At 36.9% G+C, this 23523-nt stretch overlaps 1 protein-coding gene across 3 annotated transcripts in view; it reads right to left on the bottom strand.

The window, feature by feature from the left end:
* CCDC91 (coiled-coil domain containing 91) overlaps positions 1-20799 on the bottom strand; it is a 157745-nt gene extending 136946 nt beyond the window's left edge. For 2 of the 3 annotated variants that reach the window (XM_052789906.1, XM_052789908.1), the window contains exon 1: positions 20198-20589. The gene's annotated coding sequence lies outside the window, so the exon portion shown is untranslated. Of the gene's footprint in view, positions 1-20197; positions 20590-20775 lie in introns of those variants that run through there. The other variant, XM_052789907.1, reaches the window with a different exon arrangement.
* Positions 20800-23523: the final 2724 nt, after the last annotated feature.

Below are 23523 nucleotides of genomic sequence, written 5' to 3'. Positions count from 1 at the left end.
TAGAGCATCCATATCTCTCTATATTAAGAGATGCAAACTTTTTTTCATGCTACATTAGAAAAAGAAAGCCTACAATATTTTTTTTTCTTGAAGTAGAACATCTAAATCCCTGTAGGTATACAAACTTATGTCTGTCTGTACATGCCAGTTGTTAAAGAAGGTGGTTAGATGAGGGGACTGAGAACCTGTAATATCTAAGATGCAAGGCTGAGACTGAATCAAAAGTATTTTGCTGCTTCACTGAAACAACTGCCCTTTTATCTTTCAATCAAACAGACAATACCACCCCATACAAAGTTGTTCAAGGGCTGTATGCCCTACCCCTATCACGAGATAGTGAAAATCAGGCATCACCAAAATGCCTATGTTCTCCATCATGTTACAGTGTGTATTTAGTCATACAACAGAGCCTGTAGGAAATCCCTACCATGAAGCAGTATGCATATCAGCCCCATAATAAAAGGCACAATAGTATGACAGTTAGCACCTGTATTTGAATGCACAACAGAAGCATGCCCAATCACATATTAAAGGAAGAGACTTCAAGGTTACAGGGAAAATGAAAAAAGATGACAACACAGAACATCACAGCAATCTTCCCCTGGGAAGTGAAGCTGGTTCATTTCAATCCCAATACTGACTTAATAAACAGTTAGTAAATAAAATACCTTTTTAATTTAAAAAAAAAAAAAAAAGGCAAGCAGATGCAAAACATCAGTGGCAGTTGCTTATATTACAATCAATTCAACTGAAATTTATGGGACTTCTAAGAAAAATGCAAGTCTGGCCCTTTGTAACCAATTCTTTTCCACAGTCCAAGTAAACCAATACAATTGAATATATTCAAGGAATCACAGAATAAATTTAGTTTGGGAAGCATCTCAGGAGGACACCTGATGCAACCCCACCTGAAAGCAAGGCCACCTTAGACACTATATTAGGCAGTTTAAGGCCACATACAGTCAAGTTTAGAATATCTGCAAGTACTCCAGTCTAACAAGGTGACAGCAGACAAACACTAGAGCAGATACCCAGATATTTTATTTTCCTATTCACATTTGTCATCTATTAATTTATCCATTTATTCTGAAGAGTCTCCAGAAAGTTTCAATGCTTAGAGTTGAGAACAGCACATTAAGGAGTGTGACAATAAAACTCAAGGATTGATTTACACAAAATAAGAGTATGTAAAATAAAAGTCAATAGCTAAAACTTTCCTATCAATTCCTACAGTGAATTTAAGAACTAAAACCAAAACAAAACACCACCCCCCCACCTGTCCCCCCCCCCAAAAAAACACCCAACCAATGACAAAATTTTTTTTTACCTCTTAGTCCTTTTCTCAGGAGACACCCCCTGGCCCAAAAGATCCAGATGCTGTACAAAGCATTAAGATTCTATATCCTATAATATGAAATTTCATACCTAGCTTCACAAGTAATTTTGAACTAACACTACTTACATGTAACAGTGACATATGTAATAAAACAGTAGCAGCAAAACTGTAGCATTTGTATCAGTTTCACGTAACAAGCACATCTTATGCAATCTGCAAGAGTTTTCACTTCCCACTTTTATTTAAAAAAAAGCATTTTTAGAAGAACAACGAACCACAGCATATGATTAAACACCAATAAATATACCTTTTATAAGCATCATAAGGGTGGCAAAATTTTCAACAACTGCATAAAATCACAAACAAAATAAAACCTCCTCTTTAGCTGGATATAGTCCTTATTAAAGAAATTATAATAAAAGTATTCTTTACAAATCATTCTCATCTAAAAGGTACTGAGCTAATATGAGCAAAAAAAATCTCTGAAACTCCACAAAAATAGGTATTAAGTTAATCTGCAAAATCAATTCCACAAAAATTTGTGTTTTAGAGCTTGTGGGTCCTCTTCTTCAGCATACACTTTTGGCTTTTTAAACAGTGCTTAAAGCAGGAAAAAGCAATAAAGCGCAAATGCCAGGTCCATTTCACTTCCCTAGGTCAGATACAGCTTCACAAAAAAAGAAAGCGAGAGTTCCATTTTTACCCACAAGAAGAAAAGGGGCTCTGATAGCTCCTACAGAGAAGGCAGGTACTGGTTTTCAAATTCACCTAAGACACAGGAGAGAAAAAACCACCACAGCCTTGTGTGGAAAATGCATTCAAGAACAGGCTATTCTTCAGGCATATCCTAGAAGAAACTAACATCAGAAAACTACCAAAACCATGTTCTTTGAAATCTGATCTCTGAAAAGCTATTAAGAAATGTAGTTGTAAAAGGTATGGTGCACTGAAGTAATTTAGAATACTATTCTGTGAGTGACAAAAAACAAAAGGATATAGACTGTGAGCAAAAGTAAGTACTAGTGGGGAAAAAAAGGTGCAATATTAGATAGAAACTTCATAACTTTTACTCATTGTTCTGAACTCTACATATATGTAAAATCACATATATGTAAAATCATATATGTAAAATCGCATTTTTGTATAGGAAAGAATTAATATAAATTAGGAGAGAAGTGCTTTCTCCTAGATCAATAAAAAGGTGCAAACCCTAGGCCAACATCTAAAATACTACCCCGCTTGTGATTCAGAAATAACTGCCAAGGTTGACTTCAGAGTATTTCCCGAGGTAGAGATCTACCACATGCATGTATCATTTTTTTCTCTATACCAGACCACAACCCATGGACCACATGGGGATTCCATGCATAACCATAAGTACTCAGAAGATAGCATCATTCAGAAGAAAAGACTTTGCAAGTATCATAGAGGTACTTTTAGCACGTATTTTCAATTAAAAGGCTGAAGAGAGAAAAGGTCTGTATACTTTGGCTTCCAAATGTCTTGGTCACTGACATCTATCCATGGCTGGGGGGGGACCAAAAAACTAATCTCTAACAAGACAAATATGGATTTAATTCCAGAGGGTTACCTACTAACATGAGTAATTATAGTAACATGTAGTTCTTGACTGAGGATCTTTTTTACATTTTTGCCCATAATTCTTTGTCAGCTTCTCCCAACTTTAAGAATTTTCCACTTAGAAAATACCAACTTTTTCATTCTAAATATTCAAAGATGAGTTCAAATAAAAAAACCTTATCAACTCCCCCAGAAGTATCATATTGCCTTATTATTCAGCTTATTTCTTTGTCTCCAGAATCTATAGACACTTTCTCAAGACTTAATTCTAACAACTTCAACTTCAGTAACTCAAGATTTTATAGAAAATCCTTCCAAGGTCTTCAGTCTTCACATAATTGGTTTCTTGTGACCAGAACATGGAAAGACTAGTTTTTGTTTCACTATAAAAATAAAGAATCACACAGTTAACTAATTTTTAAATTTCTCTAATAACCCTCTATAAACTTTCTTTATCACAAATATCTTTTTATTTCAAAAGCCACACGCTTTTACAAAACGTACATAAACTGCTGTGAGAAGTCTGACAAAGCTGATACAATTCAAACATATTGTGCTTTCTGGAGGAAAAACCTCTCCCCTCACCGAGCCTTCTCCCCATCCACCCCCAAAAAACCCTCAAAAAGTAGCTTGAATTAAACTGGAATTAACATTTCTGTTATGCACAGCTAGGCAATACAATATATCTATAATTAATCAACATCCAAGTCCAGATCAACAATCTCTGTAACCCTTATTCAGAATAATAATAATCAGAAGTCCTGGAAATTAGTTTGTATTCTACAAAAAAAAAAGGTAAGGAAAGTGTGACTTGTTAGCCACTAACTAGGTCACAAAGACAGAAACTAACGGCCCTGCAAATACCTGAGCAAAAGTGACCACAGTAGGCTAAAAACTAACTCTCATTTTTAAAGTATTCTTATTATACTAGAGACCACAAAATTGGACACAATCCTCTAAAAGACAGAGCCAGGCTGTTCTCAGAGTTGCACAGGGATTAGGACAAGATCCATCGGACAAAAGTCAGAATGATGAAAATTCTGACCAGATACTGGAACAGGCTGCCCACAGCCATTGCGGACTCTTCACCCCTGAAGATATTCAGAACTCAACTGGACAGGGCTCTGAACCACCTGCTCTAACCAGACCTGCTTTAAGCAGAGGTTTGGACTAGAAAACCTCCAGATGTCCCTTCCCTGCATGGTCTATGATTCATTGCTTTCAGTTTTATCCAGAATAGTATAGTTTAAAAAAAAAAAAAATCCAGAATCATAGAAGCAGAGGCTGTAAAAAAGTGAATCCACCTTTGAGATTGTTCTTCAGTTGAACCATACTAATAACTACCAATATCTGTCCAGGATCATTTTAGGATTGGGTTTGCTAACGACAAATGAACCAACTTCAAGAGAGAAGCATGAAAGAGAAAGAGTACCTCTAGAAATCTTCACTGTTGTAGGAGGGACAAAAGTAGCAAAACCCTAATATTTTCATCATGAGTTCAAAGAAAAAATGTCTTACATAAATCTCTGTACTCAGAGATGTTTCTTAAAGAAGGCTGAGGTAAACTTAGCATTAAGAAAAAAAATCTTGACAAGGAAGAAAAATTACATGGGATGTTTCTTCTCTGGAAGTAATAGAAAACTTAGTTAATTCATTAATTTGTTCAAAACCCTCCCTAAAAGTCATTAAATTGCATGATTTGACTATGAATATGGTGAGCCATCTACAAATAGCAATTCTTTTTTTCAGAAAGCCTAATGTTTCATAATGACAGAATGGCTTTTCGAGCTAGTTTTAGTAGTCTCAGTCTGTATCTTCCTCTTGGCCTTGAAAGATAACAGCGCTTTGCTATTTACTGTTTCTCTCGCAAGAGAAGAGCTAGATATCGTTCATGCAACTGGGCATTCCAACTATATGCTTAGTTTTTGTAAAGTGCTTATTCATGTAACACAATCTTTTTACTTAGAAGCAAAGATATTAATGGTATTGAAACATCCACTGTTAAGGGTTTGGGAATACTAGGACAAATAGTTGTCTTTTTTCTATAGTCCATGTTTGATAAACTTAAGAAACAGAGGGGTTAAAAGTAAAATAGAAGGATCATAGGTATTTCAAATGCATTTCCACTTAAAATATTATTAAGCTTCAAGAACTCAGACTAACATTTGAAATATTTCTGCTTCTCTATTCTTTTCTGTTAATATCCAGTGTTCCTAAATGCAATCAATTCTTTTTACTCCCAAATCAAACCAATGTGTTTTCTAGAACTTAGAAAGAGGTGTCTATATGATGAAGGGAGAAGCTTTCCAAGAGTAAAAACCACCAAGTTCTACCTCAAGGGAACTCTGTCACATAATTAGATATCCAAAAATAAAAGGTTTGACAATCTTAGTAACAGTTAGAGCATCATAGCAACACAATTTAATATAACAACATGTCAAACAAAAACATAAGTCTCTGAATACATGCTCATATGGATGTGTGGTAACTTGTACAAATAAATGTCATTAATGCTAATAAGAGAGGAGTGCTCAAGTCCTTACATATTGAGAAGGAATATATCCTTTATAGAAAAAAAATTATTTTTAAAAACACAAGAAACAGGGTAATACTAGATTTCTGGCATGATGCACTACCTAGGAAAACTTAGTGCTGAGTGAATCACTGATTCTAAAAACCAACACTACTTCCACCAGAAAATTAATCTTTCATGTAAAAAAAATAAAGCTTAAAAATTCAGTAGATCACCTTGATAAGTAGTTAAAATGAGGTTTTTCTCTTAATTAAAAATAAAATAAAATAGTAAAGGTCCAAATATAAAGGATACTCAGTAAACCTTAGAGTTAAACAGTATGAAAAGGATATTGTTTTCCTTTAATTGTATATAGACAGTTTGCAAACACTGCAAAATGTCAGAGTTTACATAATATTATTCTATCTTTATGTTAGAAAAGCTGACAGGTGACCATGGATACATAAAAAAACCCCAAACACTAGCACATGGTAACTCTGTTATGCAAAACAGGATGTGATACCAACTATACTAAATAAATAGCATTGCTTTATTATTACTGTATGTCTCCTAATAGACAGGAAGACTCACTTTTCCAATTAACAAAACTCCTTCCCTTGGCTTCCTCCAAACCTAGGAAGTACAGTACTTCTCATAGGGACACGGTACTAATCTGAGGCAAGAAAAAGATATTAACATATTTCTCTGACATGAGATGATATTATGAAAAAGAATAAGAATTATGTCTCAGATTTTCAAGTCTTCGTGATTTTACATGTCTCAGTTGCTAGTCTTGAAACCGAACACCTTAAATAACTGTTACAACATTCTTCCCCCTTCCTTCCACACCAACCACCTACTGGAAATTCAGGTTCTATGAAAGTTTAATCCAAACACTGAAATAAAACATGACTGGTCATTTTAAAAAGTTTTTAATCCATTGTTTTGCAAGTTCTGGATATACTGTTAGAAGCAGAAAAGACCAGGTATTACTCCCTCCCACACAGAAAGAAGAATGCATCATCACTGCACCTTTTTCTCCTTTTACGAATAGTTGAAAAGACTTGATGACTTTTTGTTCGCACATCAAGCAGATGAATTTGATTTTTCATACTCTCCTAAAGAGAAGGTTCAATTCATGGAGAAGCAACCCAAGATGTGATTTTAAATTCATTTTCGTATGACTCTTATGAAGCAAACTGGAAAGGTTTCACATTGTCCAACTCCCAACCCTTAAACAAGTAAAACGAAAACGCTAATTTGCTTTCCAACAGAAAACATTGCTGCCAGAACATCTGTGTACATCATCTTTCCTTTTTTCTTCATTTTTGGTCTACTCCTAAGCATGTAACACAACACTTTCATCACATGACCCTTGACCAAAAGGATACCATTGTAATTGTATGTTCTCTGTTGCAATCAAGAAAAATATATTTACTACTCATGGAAAAGGCTGATTGTCATTGATGCCTTTGTAGTATGATGAAGAAGCTGGGAGCAGAGATCACAGATCAGGCTAGAATGAAGATGGGATTAGGGCTCAACACTTAAGTCCTTTCCTTTTCAGTCAGAACACAATGCTTTAAAATAATTTCTTCCTACAAGTTGATTCTTTATACCTACTATGCATTTCTAGAATACTCTTCTTCTCTAGCCCCAAAGATTTTGACAAAGATGTATAGGCACTACCATACCCATTTCAGAAAGAGGAAGACATTTTCTAAGAGGTCCCATATCCAGCAAGTTACCAGGACGTTTAAGTAATTTAAGTACCAAGTATGTGATGAGGGCATTGATATCAAGAATATTACTCATCAGTTAACAATTAAGCAAAAATTATTTCTCATTCAAGAGGAGTTAAACTCCCCCCACACCCAAACAAACAAACAACATGATACCAGCCAGATTCTCCACCCATCCTATAATCCAATTTTGTCTCCTTAGCTAGCCTACAAAGCTAGGCAGGGAGCATGCCAGGCATGCCCTAGAAGCACAAACCCAACAATTTTCTTTTCCAAGATCTGTACAACTTCTCCTCAATCCCATTAGCAGTTAAAATACCATCATATAACAAGGCTTAGCAAGCAGATCCTTCCAGAAATAGCAAAACCAACATAATCTGTTGTGCCACTACACAGACATTGATCACCTTCAAAATGCCTCTGCCTTCTACAGTACTTCTCTTTGCAGCAATGATGGCATTGATGGCAACATGGTATTAGAGGAGTAAGGATATCCATCGCCACATTACATTAGCATGCACACACAAAAACCCCAGATAATTCATAAAACATACATTGCTTCACAGCTAAAATGCAGAATAAATTTAATGCACAAAGTTCATGAAGTATGGGCAATATATGCTGACAAGCATCCATCCATGACAGTGTGCCTAATTCAAAATGCTCCACATCTTTCCAGTCTAATGGAAACTAATTGTTCTTTCTCTCATGTAATTTATTTTAAATCACAATTGTGTATAATCTCCAAGACCTTTGTTAAACTGGAAATAAATGCATGACTAAGAGATATTCATCCTAAAGTATAAAGCTAACATGCATGTCGAATACATATAAAAGACAAAATAATAACAAACTACAGTGGACATTTATTTATTTATATATGTATATAGTGAACTTGTATATAATATACTTGAGAATTCATGGAATTATTTAAGTTAACAAGGACCTTATATATTCACAGACCTTAATAGCTTTTGAAACCAGCACCTTTTTAAAGAGAACCACTGACATTTATCCAAAAATTACTATGCAGAAGTGATCCCTTCTGGCAACACTGAGTAAACAGGCAGAACATTCAGGTTCCAAAGAGTAAACTACGTGTAGAGTGATATCTTTTAACTACATTAATTACTGGGCAATTACATAGTCTTTAGTCAGCAAAATTCCCAATGAAGACAAGTTTTGCTTGACTAAAGTCAGCAAGAAAAAGCTTGAATATTTGAACAAGAACCATTAATACCCTATACTAACACTCAATAATAATAAAAAACCCAATGCATTTAACAATTAAAAGTTTCAGGTAATTGTTAATTTTCTGTAGAGACTTTAAGAAAAAATTCACGTGAATGGATAACTTCAGCTAATCCAGTCATTTTATAAATGTCAGATTGTTAAAAAAATATTAACAGAAAAATCACAACTATTTTCCTTCATTCATAATAAGTAGTACATTAGGCTACTTCTATAATCAAACCACTATTGCTCAGTGCACAACTTGCATGGAAAATTATTATCATAAAACATTTCACTAAATAAGAACAAAGAAAATTATTTTTTTAATCCCAAATGCCAAAATAATTTTAATAAATTCAAGCCTAGTGCATTTAATGAGAGCAGCTCAGACCATAGCCTGGCTGTCTGTCACCAGGGTACTGAATGGGAGGTGCAGTGTGCCAGTAGACTACAACTAAATTCAACTCTGCAAACTGTTGGTCTTCTTTCACCCTTCCCTCACTTTTTTATTTAGCACGTGGTTCTATAATTCAAACCTAATGGAGGAACCAGGATTGGATTAATAAGCAAGAACTGTACAGTAGCCCCTGCTGTAACAAAGATACTGCCAGTACTCTATCCTTCATCACTTTCACTAACTCCAGATGTTCCACAGTCATTTATAGTTTAATCAGGTTAAATACAGATGTGTGCATTTTTCCATGGGATCCAATGTTGACATAGAATTAAATACCTTTTCATTTTTCTTAAAGAAAAACTCTTATTTATTATCTAGACTTCTAAACTAGACACTGTAATCAGATCACAGTGTATTTTACGCTATGAGGAAATTTGAAAAATGTAAGCATAGCTGCTACCTGAAGACAACCATTTGAAATAAAAATGTGTTATGTTTTTACAACTTTGTTAACTTTTTTATTTTTTTAAGAAAAACGATTCAGGTATGTTAGAAAGGTAATCACTTCATTTCTGAGTGTGTGTTTTACATATACTATGTAGACCAGCAGTAAATGAAAAGTGACTTAAATTTTTTTAATAACTATTTTTGAGCACTCCCACTACTCAGTATTCTTTACTCAACTTTGATATGCATCCATTTTACTAAAATACATCTTTAATACAGTCCACATCACAATAACTGGATAAGTTAACTTCCTAAATCCTTCTTAAACACACTCTGGAATACATTAAGGCAATCCATCAGGTCAGTATCTTTACCCTTGTAAAAAAGCATTTTGAAACCTTTTGCTGATAAGTTCATTTTCTAACAGTATTACCTTGGCCCCTTTCAAATGCATGACAAAAGTGATTTACTTCTAAAAGTATGCATTGAAAATATTAAGGACTTATATTACATAGTTCCTGCTTGCTATAATTTAAAGAAAAAAAACCCAACAAAACAAAACACCCAGCTCATAACTTTGTTCACCTGTGCATGTACCACTGGGGCAACATGGCGGGGGGTGGGGTGGGGTGGGTAGGTATATATATACACACACATATAAAGAGAGAGAGAGAGAACACACTTATTTTCAGATAGTAAAACAAAAGTAATCTATGTATACCAAAGTCTTCAGGGCACACAGCCAATTTAAATTTAATAGTTTCCAGCAATAAATACAATTTGCCTCTATTTTTGAAATTTTCAAGCTCATTAATTCCTGTCTCTTCTCCTTTTAAAGAAAATATGGTTCTCAAACCAATATTGCTCTTTCAACCTCAACGAAGGGCAAGTCAGGCCTCTTCATAAACATTAAAGGCAGCTCATCCATGTATTTATAAGGATAACTCCACCAAATCTCAGGTACCTTCAATATCGATAGTTATAGCTGTATCACACACTTTTTAAGCACTCATTAACTAGAAAAAAAGTATTCACAAAAATCCTAAAGCAGAAACTATTTTTTATGTTCTAATAATAAAACTAATCTGATCCTGGAGTATCAATATCTCATTTTATCATTCATCATACAGTAATTAATATTAAATTTCTGTATGAATAATTTTTAAGTGGACTGTAACTTTTAAACAAAATTGGGTTTAAATTCAGTTTCTGAGACTCTTTCCAGTCATTTTACAATGTTACTATACATTAGTGCTAATCAAGTGTGCAAGAACTTGTTGGGGGGGTGGGGAGAAGTAAACCAAAATGTTTAAAGTTTCCCATGTAACACATAGAAACATGAGAAAAACTTGAGAACCCACCAGCAGAACATATCACAGGCCACAAGACTTCACTGAAAACCATCATTTCAAACTAAGTACAACTTTTCTACAATCTACAGTTGATCAGGCCAAGATACTGATTTTCACTCCAGCAGCTTATAAACTAAAAGCAAGTCGACTGTGGCATATATATCTATCTCTCTCTCACATGGAAACCTCTTTAGAAACTCTGCATTATTTCAGAAGTTGCACCCCATGGAAAGTCCTTTTAAAAGCTTAACTGGCAAGTGTATGCTAAAATATTTTGTTTTCCATCTAAAACTACACTAAATTCCAATCCTCAGAGACAGGATTTCCAGTTTATTTCTCTCTATACACACACAGTAAACTCAAGAACTGTAACAGAGGAAAGTGTTGTTAAAGTTTTGAAAAAAGAGTAAGCCTAGTGCAAAGAAGTTGACTGTAGCTCTCTTTTCCTCAGAAATTAAAAGAAAAAAAAAAATCACTGTCCTGTGCTCTGCAATGAATAAAAGATATTAAAGTGAAAACGTAGGTATTTAATATAAAAGGATACTAAAACAAATTCAAAGTAATACAATTCCAATCTTTCTCTCAAGCCCACCTCAAGATAAATGAAATCAATTCTAGCAGTGTGTTCTGGCAAAGTATTTAATAAGGAAAAATTCAGCTGTAAAGAACTACAAGACCAAGGTTTGGCAACAGTACACAGAATGTCGGACAGCTTTTACCTACATTCACCTTATTCAAAAACCTGAAGGAGACATGGAATGAACTTATAATTATTTAGTACATTATTCAGCAGTTATTTTGTATATTTAATTATTTACAAGCTAACAGAACTTCAGAATCTAGAGCATGTACAGAAAGCACTGTAAGTAATAAAATGTTTTCATACTCTGAAACATTTGAAATTAAATCATCCATAGGACGACTAATGGAATGAAGAAGAGGAGTGGCTTAAGAGTGAATTTAGCATTTGTCTTTACTTGTCAAGGGCATCTATACATATTTGCATAGACACCGAGACTACTTCAAAAGTATATTGTTAATATAGACTTCTAAATGAATACTCAAAGCACTTCAGTTTTGGTTTAGCAGTTTTGTACCTCAATCTGACTAAGTTTGCCATTACCTCTGCAAACTGAGCTAAGGACTCATTGTCATACCCACTAAATAACCTCTAGGTGAAAACTGTCTCAGAGGTTTTTCAGAAATATTAACAGAAAAGCACAGCCAATGCTATTTGCATGAAAAGCTACCTTTTTGCTGGCCTGGAAGAGAAAAGAACTGACTAGCAATGAATGAATAAGTGCTATTTTCATGTCCCCTATTTGAAGTTCAAATTAGTTTGGTCCCTCAACTATCTACAATATTTCCAAACCTTTGGAAGTTTTGCATTTTGAATCTTCAAATTTTACCTGCTGCCTAGCTCAATTAATAAGTGTAATCTATTACTGTTATTAACTATTCCCTCACACACATTAATTCCTACAGATAACACTTACTTAACATCCAGATTCACTTACTTCTCTGATCTAGATGGTACTCTGAATATAAATTTCACCAACTATTGTACCAAGGGATGTCTTCCAGCAAACGTAGTCGGGACTGTTATCTCTTCAACACCCAAAAATCTTTATATACCACTCAATAACAGTGTCTTTTAAATAGGAGCTACACTTCTTGTAGCAAGGCATGGCCTTTCAATGGACTGTGATCAGACACAAACACCTGCAGGAAGTAGATGGTAAAGCATGATACACGGTAACTTAAATTAGTTATACTGTTCTTCACAGCCCATACCTTGCAGATACCATCACAATCAGAAGCATATTAAATCAGCAATCTTTTAGTCTCTTCCCCTATTGCAGGGGACAGCAGTCAGAAAAATAATACCCACATATTCGGCCTGAATACACAGAACTAAAAATGGAAAATAAGTTTGCTTTGTGGACAAACTTCTTGGAGAAGAGCATGAGAAAAAAGTTGTAACTGCAGCAGTGATACTACCTGTTGACCAATGTCCTCTGCCCCGGCTTAACTGCAGCCTGACGACACAACAAAGAATCTGCTGCCTGGCTTAGCACAGACACACATTAACTGAAGACACTGACAGTCCCTTGCACAAACCATCAGGAAATTGCTGTACAAAAATATAATTTGTAAACAAATAGGTTAGGTGAACCACTCAGAATTTTTTTTTATGTCATCCCTCTCTGCCCCAGCTTAGGTCAATAGTTACCTATTTCTACCATACGCAGTTTTATTTTATCTTCCTAACAGGTCAATTATCAGTCAGTGAATTTAGATTCCTAGGTTTTACCCATTATAGCCAAAACCATATGCAGAACATTAGGCTAGTTTTCTGACAGCTCCTTTCCCCCTAACTTTACACCCCAGTAGAAAACAGAAATCTAAACAATGTACCAGTGGAACAAAGACTGGTTTTATCTTGAATTACTTCACTTGAATATAATCCCCAGGGAAGGAGATAAAAAATTGCTTATGAAATTCTAATTTTAAGGCTTGTAACATGTTGTTACAGAGAATCCCTTCATCATATTGTATACTGAGTTCAAATTGGTTTTGAGTTCCTGCAATGGGTTGTTAGTTTCTGCTTCTCAGATGAAGGGGGTTCATTCGTTTGGTTTTTTTAAATGTTAAGCTACTTTCAGAGCTAGGTTAAGCAACCTGTTTCGCTCTGCATTTAAATGGAGTAGGGGATTATATTCACTTTTTGCAACTGGGTTAAGTGAGTAGGCACCATTAACCCAAACTGAAGTCTGCTGCTGCTTAGAGTAGTAAGGCATAAAACACATTTCAAAGGGTCACCAATTGTCCTCATAGTTTTCTCTGATCAGACTATGCAATGTATTTCTTCCCTTACCTCTTAACTTAAGGTGTTTGAGGACACAGGATCTTTATCTTACCAAAAAAAAAAAAAAATTCAGAAAAAAACACCATCATCTTCCTTTTCTTTGTTAGCAGTTTCAGTTGCTTTTATATTCTAAGTCCTACATCAGGTGTGCCTGGAGTTCTTCACAACAAATACACACAAAAAGACATTAAAAATACAAAATCTTAGTCCCAGCTGCTATATCACTTCTGCCCAACTAAACCTGTATCAAACTCTGACATCTTGGCTATAATGAAGTGACTAAATAATCCCATCCCCCCCCCAAAAAAAAACAAACACCAAAAACCAAACAAAAACCACCCTAAGATAAAGAACAGCCAGTCCTGAAATTTTAAAATTATCTTACAGCTACTGACTTACAGCAGTTCGATCTTAACTCAAATGGAAATCATAGGTGTGTATGACCTGGTCAACTCCGCAGCTCATTTTACACAAAATAATTTGTCTGCTAACAAGCTGGACTGAATTTGGACCACTGATTTTGAAGTGATAGATTCTGGACCCCCATCACTATGTCCCCAAGACATTCTGATATGCCCTACCCTCATGCCTTAAAAAGGTCATTATAAACATTTTTAGTAAAAAAAAAAGAAAAAAAACACAAACAAAAACACACCACCAAAACAAAACATACAAGCTGCAACACTTCTAGAAAACTTCAGATGGACACCAAATAAAAATCACTGGTTTGTGCTAACCAATGAGAATGCATGTAGTCTCTTTTGCCTTTTCTTTTTTTTTCCTGTCTTAGCAAACACTTCTGTCTAAAGTCAGTCTGTAACTCCTCTAGAAGTGAAGTGCGGAAAGTTTTTCCTACCACAGAAGATTTTTTTTTTTTTTTTTTTTAAATAGGACTGTCATTGGCCACAAGCTCCTACCACATCATAGATCAAACCCTTTCCATTTTCTTACTACAACTCATAGAGTAATCACAAATCTAACGTGGAAAAGGAATGAAAACTGACATTCAAAGACGTCAGGTAAAAACACTGCCTTTCTGAAATCCAGGCATTCCAAACAAGGGCTGCAGTACCAAACAAGGCAAAATGTATACCTACAAGAAGATAAAGACCTGTCTCAATACCAGATAGAACCCAATCTGGAAATCTAATTATAAAATCATATTATAATCTGTTCTCATCTTATGAATATATACATTTACAAAATTCCAATATAAAATTATTTATTCTATTCCATTAAAAAAAATCCATTTGATAGAGAGATATTTAGACCTTTTGCAGTAACCTTTATCAGGTTTTAAATATTGAGAACATTTTCATCACAACCATATTATAAAAACTCAATTAGCATCAGAAATACAAAAAAATCAACTTAGAAAACAAAGACTTTTAGAAAGACTTAAGTCCCTAAATTATTTTTCAGAACAGGATCTACATGAGCACAATGACGACATGATCCTACTAATGTTTTCTTGTATCTCCCCAGGCTGTTAAATGCAAATTACAGTCCGTATCCTGCCCCTTTCTAACATGAGTGGTCTGGTCCTCTAAGTTTTAATGAGTTTATCAATTGGCAAAACATTTTTTAAATATTTTTACATTTAGTTAAGAAAATAAATAAACACTTTAATAAAAATTAATAAAATGTTTAATTTTTTTGTTTTTACATTTCATTAATTCATTATTAGTAACATTATTGATACATAAAAACATTAGCAAAGCATACTGGAAACAGTGACAATTCTACAGTAACAAACTGAAAACTGAAATCCACCAGACTCTCAGGGAACGACTACTAACTCTGTGGGACTCCACAACCCCTTTCTAAAATGGAGTCAGCACATCTCACAATGAATTTATGTGGGGAAAAAAAATTAAATACATTTTGCCTCCTTTACATTTTTCCTAATGCTTTACCATATAGCCTATATAAACTGCAGAATTATGTTGCCTTGATGTTACCATTCCCTTTAGATGCTGACCTAAAGCCAGAAGAAATCCCATTTATCCACTGAAATTTCCAAAGCTTTAAGCTTTCTTCAGCATTACAGAAGGTATGTCTCATGTAAATATATGGACAGAAAATTCAGGAGCCCAATTCTTCATTCGTAGGAGGCACCTACACACCATAATCTTTAAGAATATACTTTGCCCAATGAAGGCGCAGGGCAATCCCTAAGCAATTTCCAGTACTTTAAAAACAGCCTTTACAGATTGTAACAGTAATCCTCTGCAGCCAGGCTCAGGGGGTAGTTCCTGACAGAGAGACCCCCTGTACATAAAGAAAAGCCCCAAACTGTACCAGGGAAACAGGGACCCCAACCTCGGCAAGGATTAATGACAAGATTTTCCCAGAAAGCAGGTACCTATTCTGGGTACATAACAACATGTGAAGCATCTCTAAATCTGCTCACATTCTTACAAATTTCTCCCACCTTCATTCAGTGTACCCAAAAGAACATGTGCAACAGCAAGTATGTCTACAGCAGTTATTTTCTTGAAAAGTCCATAGCTTAGAGCAAATGTTTGTCATCCCTTTCAGCTCACATTTATTCACCCAGAGCTCCATCTCTTCCCCAGAGTGTCCATAGAATAGAATATTTCAGTTGGAAGGGACCTACAACAATCACCTGGTCAAACTGCCTGATCACTTCAGGGCTGACCCAAAGTTAAAGCATGTTGTTAAGGGCATTGTCCAAATGCCTCTTAAACACTGACAGGCTTAGGGCATTGACCACCTCTCCACGAAGCCCATTCCAGTGTCTGACCACCCTCTCCGTAAAGAAATGCTTCCTGATGTCCAGTCTAAACCTCCCCTGGTGCAGCTTTGAACCATTCCCATGCATCCTCTCACTGGATCCCAGGGAGAAGAGCTCAGCACCTCCCTCTCCACATCCCCTCCTCAGGAAGCTGTAGGGACCCATGAGGTCGCCCCTCAGCCTCCTTTTCTCCAAACTAGACAAACCCAGTGACCTTAGCCGCTCCTCATAGGACATGCTTTCCAGCTCATAATATTCATATTGAGGTAAGTATGAAATTTTCATTACATCTTCATACACATTTATCATCACTTGAAACACATGATTGCAAATTGCATGTTTTTCTGCTTCTATTCAGATCAAAAGAATCTAGTGCCTTGGCATGGCTGTGTTGCCACACAACAGCTCTTAAGAATGCAATACTTCATAATCAGAGTACAATTCCTCAATGCATACAAAAACTGAAACACAACCAATAAGCATACTCAAACATTGGCCAGTGTTCCATAAACTGCCCGAGATATTAGATCTTTTTTTACTAAGTTGCACTATAGTTTGGACATGCTTGATTTTCTTAAAATTAAAACTTAGAACTTTGTGCGAATATAACAGAAGACTTATTTTTACATCGGCTGAAATCAGCAACTTAAACTAAAGCCATTTCCAGATTCCTCTCTGAAAGACATACAAAAACTGAACTGTGATCCCTTTAACGACAAATAGCAAAACCTGCTTTTCTTATATAAGTGTTATACAGGCATGAGAACCATTTTTATTTCTAAGGATCCAGAACACCTTTGTAAATATTATGTCCATTTCTCTAGCTCTGTTTCAAAGGCTTGAAATGTTTACTAGACAGTATCTGTAACAATGTGATCAACAGGAAATATTAGCCTCACATACACAAACCAAGGCAGACAGATGCCACATCCAGCTGCTGAAAAACTGCAGAAGAGTTCTATAAAAATGCCATCCCTAAAAATCTCTTTAGGAATACCCATCACCACTTAAGCAAGTACATGTAAAGTAATAAATTTAATTCACTTTCTTTTAATTCAAGAAGCCCTCCATGATTGCTTAAAAAGAAATTTATGGGTACATAATTCTGCTTCTCCAACCATACCCTATAATGGAAATTACATTTTTAAGCCTTGGTTTCACCGAAAGAGTGGACAGAACCCCCAGAATTAATTTCGGTCACTCCAAAAATAAAACTGTCAGCTGAACAATGTAAAGGAAAAAAGCCTGCTATGTCAGAAAAAGCAAAATTCTACACGTTGGTCAATCCCAAACTCTTCAGGAAGAAACAATATGAATCCTACTGTACATTAAGAAAGTCTAGATACTATGTTATGCTACATTAAGAAAATCACAAGTCATTTAATTCCTTTCTGTAAAAATAGCACCACTTCTGGAGACTCAGGTCTGGAGAGCAGGTACCATTGCTTAAGGGACACAAAGGGATAAAGGAAGATAAAGGTTGCAACAGGCCTTATCAGAAAACTTAAATCCAACTTTAAAATTCAAGGTATTTATTTTTACTAACACAAGAAAGGGTTATTTCCACATAAACCTTAAATCTTTAGAAGCACAAGATAACCAAAACAGAAAAACAACCCCCGCCTTGAATTTCTGATGCATTCTTGTAAGTATCAAAGTAACAAAGTAGTGAAATGTAACAGATGTTAACCTTGCAACACTTTTTAGATAATCTACCACTTACAAGCACTTAAAGGTAGATCTAGTCTGCATAACTTAAAACGTATGACTGTCTGCAGCCTGAGACCTCTAATGTGCCATGGAAAAAGCCCTACACAAAAGAAAAAAACATCACTGAAAAAGTATCAAGATTGGTTTAACAATAGTTGTTTCCTTCATTATTATGATCAAATTAGTTTTACATAAGCAGAAAGTACTTTCTTGTAAGGTCAGTTAAGCGTCAAAAACTGCACAAATGGACAATAGCAGATTACACAAGCATATCAGACCATTGCAGACTGAAACAACCACCTCGTGAACGTGAATGGACTCAAATGAACATGGGCAAGAGATATTCTGAACTTTACATTTAAAGATTCACAAAAAGCTTGTTTCCATCATACCACAAACTTTTTTCCATTTGGTGTTGCAAGCTTTCCTGGAAGTTGGTTTTCAGTAAGTCAGGTGGAATCAAGCCAACTGCTCAGATACACACCATACTTAGATGTCTTAGCAGTTCTGTAAACATTTGGAGAATGCCAGTTATTGCCCTTAAGACTGCAATCCAACTGTGCCTCTGGACCAGAAAAATGCATTATAGCATAATTGTATTCTGGCACCTACGAATCTATGTAGCTATCATCATCCTGAACGTCAGCCTGACACCACATAAACAGCTAACATTGTCTAGACAACATATATTCTTCACCAAGCTCTGGCAGTAGTTGTGTCACTTGGAAAGAAACGCAACGGAGTTAGTCTAACAGTCCATGGCATTCAAAGACATGCAGAAAACAATCAAGGAGAATGTAATTAAATGGAAAAGTACTTAAACTGCATTAAGAGTTCTAGTGAGGCACTGGCTAATCAATATGTCTCAAAACCTTTGTGGAAGTTTATGTATGAACATCACAGATGTAAATGTGTCACCAGGTATACTCAGTTTTCAGTCATTTCTATCTCTAGGTAGAATTAAACTGGAAGGAAGACTTCAACTTAATTATAGCAATGGTCAGAATAAAGATTTGGCTAAAAACACATCCAAAGGTGACAGACTTTATTTTAATATCCACTGTCTCAATTTGGTGTGTACAAAATCCACCTACCTCCTCAGAAGAGATACAGTAAAATACCATCTCAGCACAGGGAAGCTGTGATGTCCCAGACTAACAGCAGAAGGCATTATTGGTGAAGCTATTCACGAAGACATGTTGAGGCACACAGCACAGAAGTTATTGTCCTAGTCTCCTGTATTTAATTGCCTTCCTTTCAAAATAGTGTAAAATAAATTTGCACCAGATTCAAGAATCTCTTTAAGAGGTTCTGAAATAGGCTCTGGGATTATCTAATATTCATTGAGCATCCAGGCATCACCTGTTTGAACACTGCTGTGATTCTTTTCTTTCAACTCCTACCAGCATGGAGTTCACTACCACACTTGTTAACAGACATTGCCTGTCCTGCAATGTTTGAAAACAGTCAGCAGTCTGCTTCCCGTATTAGTGACTGAGAAACTGACATCCATGACGAAAAACCAATGAATTACTAGAACATTAGCACCAACAGTTACTTAGACATTCAAGCCATGCATATGGAGGCACTCAGAACAAAGTCATAAGTTTAAGAAACATATGCATAAGAGCAAAACCTGAAGAGCAGGAGAAAGTAAAACAGCCAGAAAGCACCGAGAACAAAAACAATTAAGCAAGTCTACAGAAACAGGTGTTCAAGCACTGTGACAAAAACTACCCAAAGCTCCACTAAAATGCTGCAGTAAGATGGCAAGAAATGCATTCACAATATGTAGTTGTTCAGCAGAAAGAACTGCTAAGGTAGGAAAGGAAAATTGCTTACAAGACAAACTATTGTCTCCTGAGACGAACCAAAGCTGCAGAGAGAGTTCATCAAGGGAGCATCCCAGAGCAAAAGGTTAAGCTCAGGTGCTGAGGTATCAAGAGGATACAGTCAACCCTATTATACATATGAGAAGCCTCAAAACCTAAAGTGTTTAAAGACCAGATTTACAGAAAATGTTTTAGATGCTTTAAGATTTGGACAGATTTTCAGAAATATTTCAACATCTAACTCCATTTATAGTAACAGACATGAGGCACACAGGCACCTCTGAAAAAATCAAACTAGATATTTCACCACAACTTAAGATTCTGGACAGTGTTTGAAAATTTGGCCATGCACAGTTTGGCCTCAGAAGCGGGGGAGCAGAGAAGTGATAGCCTAGATTTCCAAACCTCTGGGCTAGAGAACTACTCACAAGGTTCTCCTTCCTGTTGACAGGGATATCAATTTTCTGGTGCAGGGAAGGAAGGCTCCTGTTGTTCCTCTAAACTACTTTTAAAATCCCCTCTTGTAGCAACCCTTAAGTCTCGTCACTAAGAACAGCCCCCACAGCACACGGGTATCGACACTGGCGGGCCGCAGCCGTGGCACAGGTAGGGCCTGGACCCCGGGGGCAGCACCGGAGGAAGAGTCTGGCAGATGAATGCAGGCCTCGCAGAGACAATCAATCACCTGCGGCAACCGCTCCAGCCAGGCTCCGCCAACCGCCGGAACCAGCCCAGCTCCAGGCCCCGCAACCCCGCTGAGGGGAGGGCGGCGAACCAGCTGGAAACAGCGCCTGCCTCCTCCCCCGCCCCCCGCCCGGCTTAACTCGGCGCGGGTGGGCAGCCTCTACACAGGAGGACTGGAGGCGGCTTCCCCCCTCCGCTTCAGCCCGCCCCGCGGCCGCCCCGGTCAGTCACAGACGGACCCTGCCGCCGCCGCCGCCGCCGCCGCCGCCGCCGCCGCGCTTCACCCTCAGGGCCGCCCGCCCGCCAGCCCGCGCGGCCTCACCCGGATGTGGATTTCAACGCCGCTCCCTCCGGCACCCCGCGAGTCACGTGGCGCCGCCCCCTCCCCCACGCACGCGCGCGCTGGAAGCCGGCGGCCGCTGATTGGGTGCCCGGCTGAGGGCGCGCGCGGCGGGCGGAGGCGCGCTCCCGCCGCCGGGCTGAGGTGACGGCCGCCGCCGCCGCCGCCGGTGTCGATGGGGCGACCCTTATTGTTCCTTACCGGGCTCGCCACGGAAACCCGACGCCGCTGGACTCGCCGGCTGGCGCCGGTCTCGGAGCAGCCCCGGCCCCTGGATGGAGCGTTTGCCTCTCGGCCTTTGGTTGTGCGGTCAAAACGTGGTTGCTCGGCCTGCCTGCCCGGTGGCTTGGGCTCGTTGCTTCAAGCTTTCCCCTCAAAGAGCAGCGGCACGTTTAGTTAGCACCAGCTGCTGCCCTTCTGCGTCATCACCGAAAATGAATCGAGAACTGACTGGACAGTGAAGATGAAACCACCCCCCGCCCCGGTCTGGACAGGAGGAGAAGACAAGCTTTTGGGCAGTCCTCTCTGTGGTTGCTGTGAGGTGCCGAGAGGACGTGGCGTCAAGTGGCAGAAACTGAGGTGGAGCATCCAAGTCATGAAAGGCGTACCATGGTGTGATGAACTGGGGAAGCTTAACCGGTTATTTTCATTACTGAACCTATTCTGTGAACAAAACAGATTCAGTATCTGATAGAACAGAGACTTACTTAATGAACAGTGCATTAAAAGACACAATGGAAAAGATTTAGCATTATGGCACTGGAATGGTACACTGCAGTAGTTTTCTTATTCCATACTATATGAAGAAACAGAAAATATGATGGTCTAGGCTTTATGTCCCATTACATCTGACAGCAGTGTTCCCAAAGGTGGTGGTAGAACGCGGATTTTTTCTATAAATAACGTATGCACCTTTATCAGTCTTTTTACAAGTTATGCCACGCATTAAAAAAAAATAAAAGGGTTGTGCCTCAATCACTATAAAAGTTGAAAGTTTGATGGACATTTCTGAAACATTCATCCTCAGCAGACAAAAACAGCAATTCTAAGGGCTCTTGTTTTCTGCATTAGTTAATCTTCCACTGCAGTATTATCCCAGCTAAAGATCATTACATAGGTTAGTCAGATGGTAGAGTTTCTTCTTGGATGTACAAGGGGAAAAAAAAATCTTCACAAGAGAACCTTTTGAATATTCTATATTAATATGTGGACATTCAAGGAGTCCAATAAATTTTGAGTCAGTAGTCATCTCACTGGTTTCTATAATACTAAAAGTGAAAATTCAGATTCTCGGGACTTAAGGAGATCCTTTCCAGAATGGTGTTCAAACACGCTTTCAAGCCAGGACTGCCTGCTCCTGTTTTGTCAATAAACTGCAGATTTCACTTTTTTGACTATGAAGGTATTATTCCCTTTGTACAGATTAATGCAAATTTCTATTACTGATTACTGAAGGCAGTAATCCTTAAGTATGTTAAGTTTGTAATGAACATATTCTGTTCTGCCTCTGCAACATGTTCCTTTTCTTTTTAGAGTTTGCCATACTGTTTTTGCAGAAGGAATAAGCATATTCTGGGCAAAAAGCCAAGAAAAAGTAGCTCTTTACCAAGCTAAATTAGGTAATTACATTTTCACTGTGTTTTTAAAGCACAGCTGTATCTTTTGGGTTATGAGAATTAGGATATAATATACTTAACTTTATACTTTTCTTCTTATGTAAGGGAAAATGTCCCTTCAAAATGCAGACTTGTCTAATTAGCTCATTTTCTCCATTTTGAAAATAAGTAAGAGTAAATGCATTGCTTCTTATAATTTTATTTTTTTTATTTTTCCCAAGTTTAATGGTTTATAGTGACCATTATCAGATGTCTCTTACTTTTTTCTGTGTCAGAATTTGGTAGATGAGAAAAAAATGAAACCACTTTTGTTTTGATTTTCCACTAAAACAATTACATTAATATTGTATCTCAATACTTTTCAATACTATTTTAATGACAGGTAATAAGTATCAATGAAAGATGACATATAGTTAGTTACTCAGTTTTCTCTGTGCTAAGAAAATGACACCACTAATGCTATGCTCTCAGTAACTGAAGAAGACTGATAAAAATTAGGCTGTGATTTTGTTAAGTAGATACACAGTAAGATTACAGTATCTTACAGAGTTCTTTGAAGCCTACAATCTAAATAGTCACTAATCTTCTAAGACTTTTTTAGCGTCTGTAAAAATTAAGTGTGCAACTTCTAGTGCATGTATAGTGAACTAATACTGGTCTAGAAAACAAATTCATAAACTATCAAATGTATGTTTCCTTGATTTAAAGTGCTCAAAAATTTCTTGAAACAGTATGCAAAAGTATCTTCTATCCTTAATTCATGTACCAGCATCACAAGAGAGGAAAGTGTCCCTAGTATACTAAAACAGTTCCAAAAAGAAATAAAATATTAAGGTTTTTTGTGTACAATAATGTTTAGCTTGTCCAAAAATCAATTTCAACATCAATTCTGCACAATTTAGATTTTTGTAACACAAGCCTCTATCTCTGGTTGTTGGTTTTTTGTTGGGGTTTTTTTCCCAAATTAACTCAAGTGGGAAAAGTCCTTTAAGTCTATAATTTTCTAAGTATCTGTATTTTATGGTTTCCTTGGGGTCTGATGTGGTTTTGTTTTGATAATCATCTTCCCTGCTGAGTTGCCATACTGTAGCCCTTGAAATATGCTGCTATTGGT

The sequence above is a fragment of the Harpia harpyja genome, chromosome 6, assembly GCF_026419915.1.
Source record: "Harpia harpyja isolate bHarHar1 chromosome 6, bHarHar1 primary haplotype, whole genome shotgun sequence".
In the NCBI taxonomy this organism is placed as follows: Eukaryota; Metazoa; Chordata; class Aves; order Accipitriformes; family Accipitridae; genus Harpia; species Harpia harpyja.
Note: the sequence above shows the minus strand (reverse complement) of the source record. Positions and strands in the feature narration are given on the sequence as shown.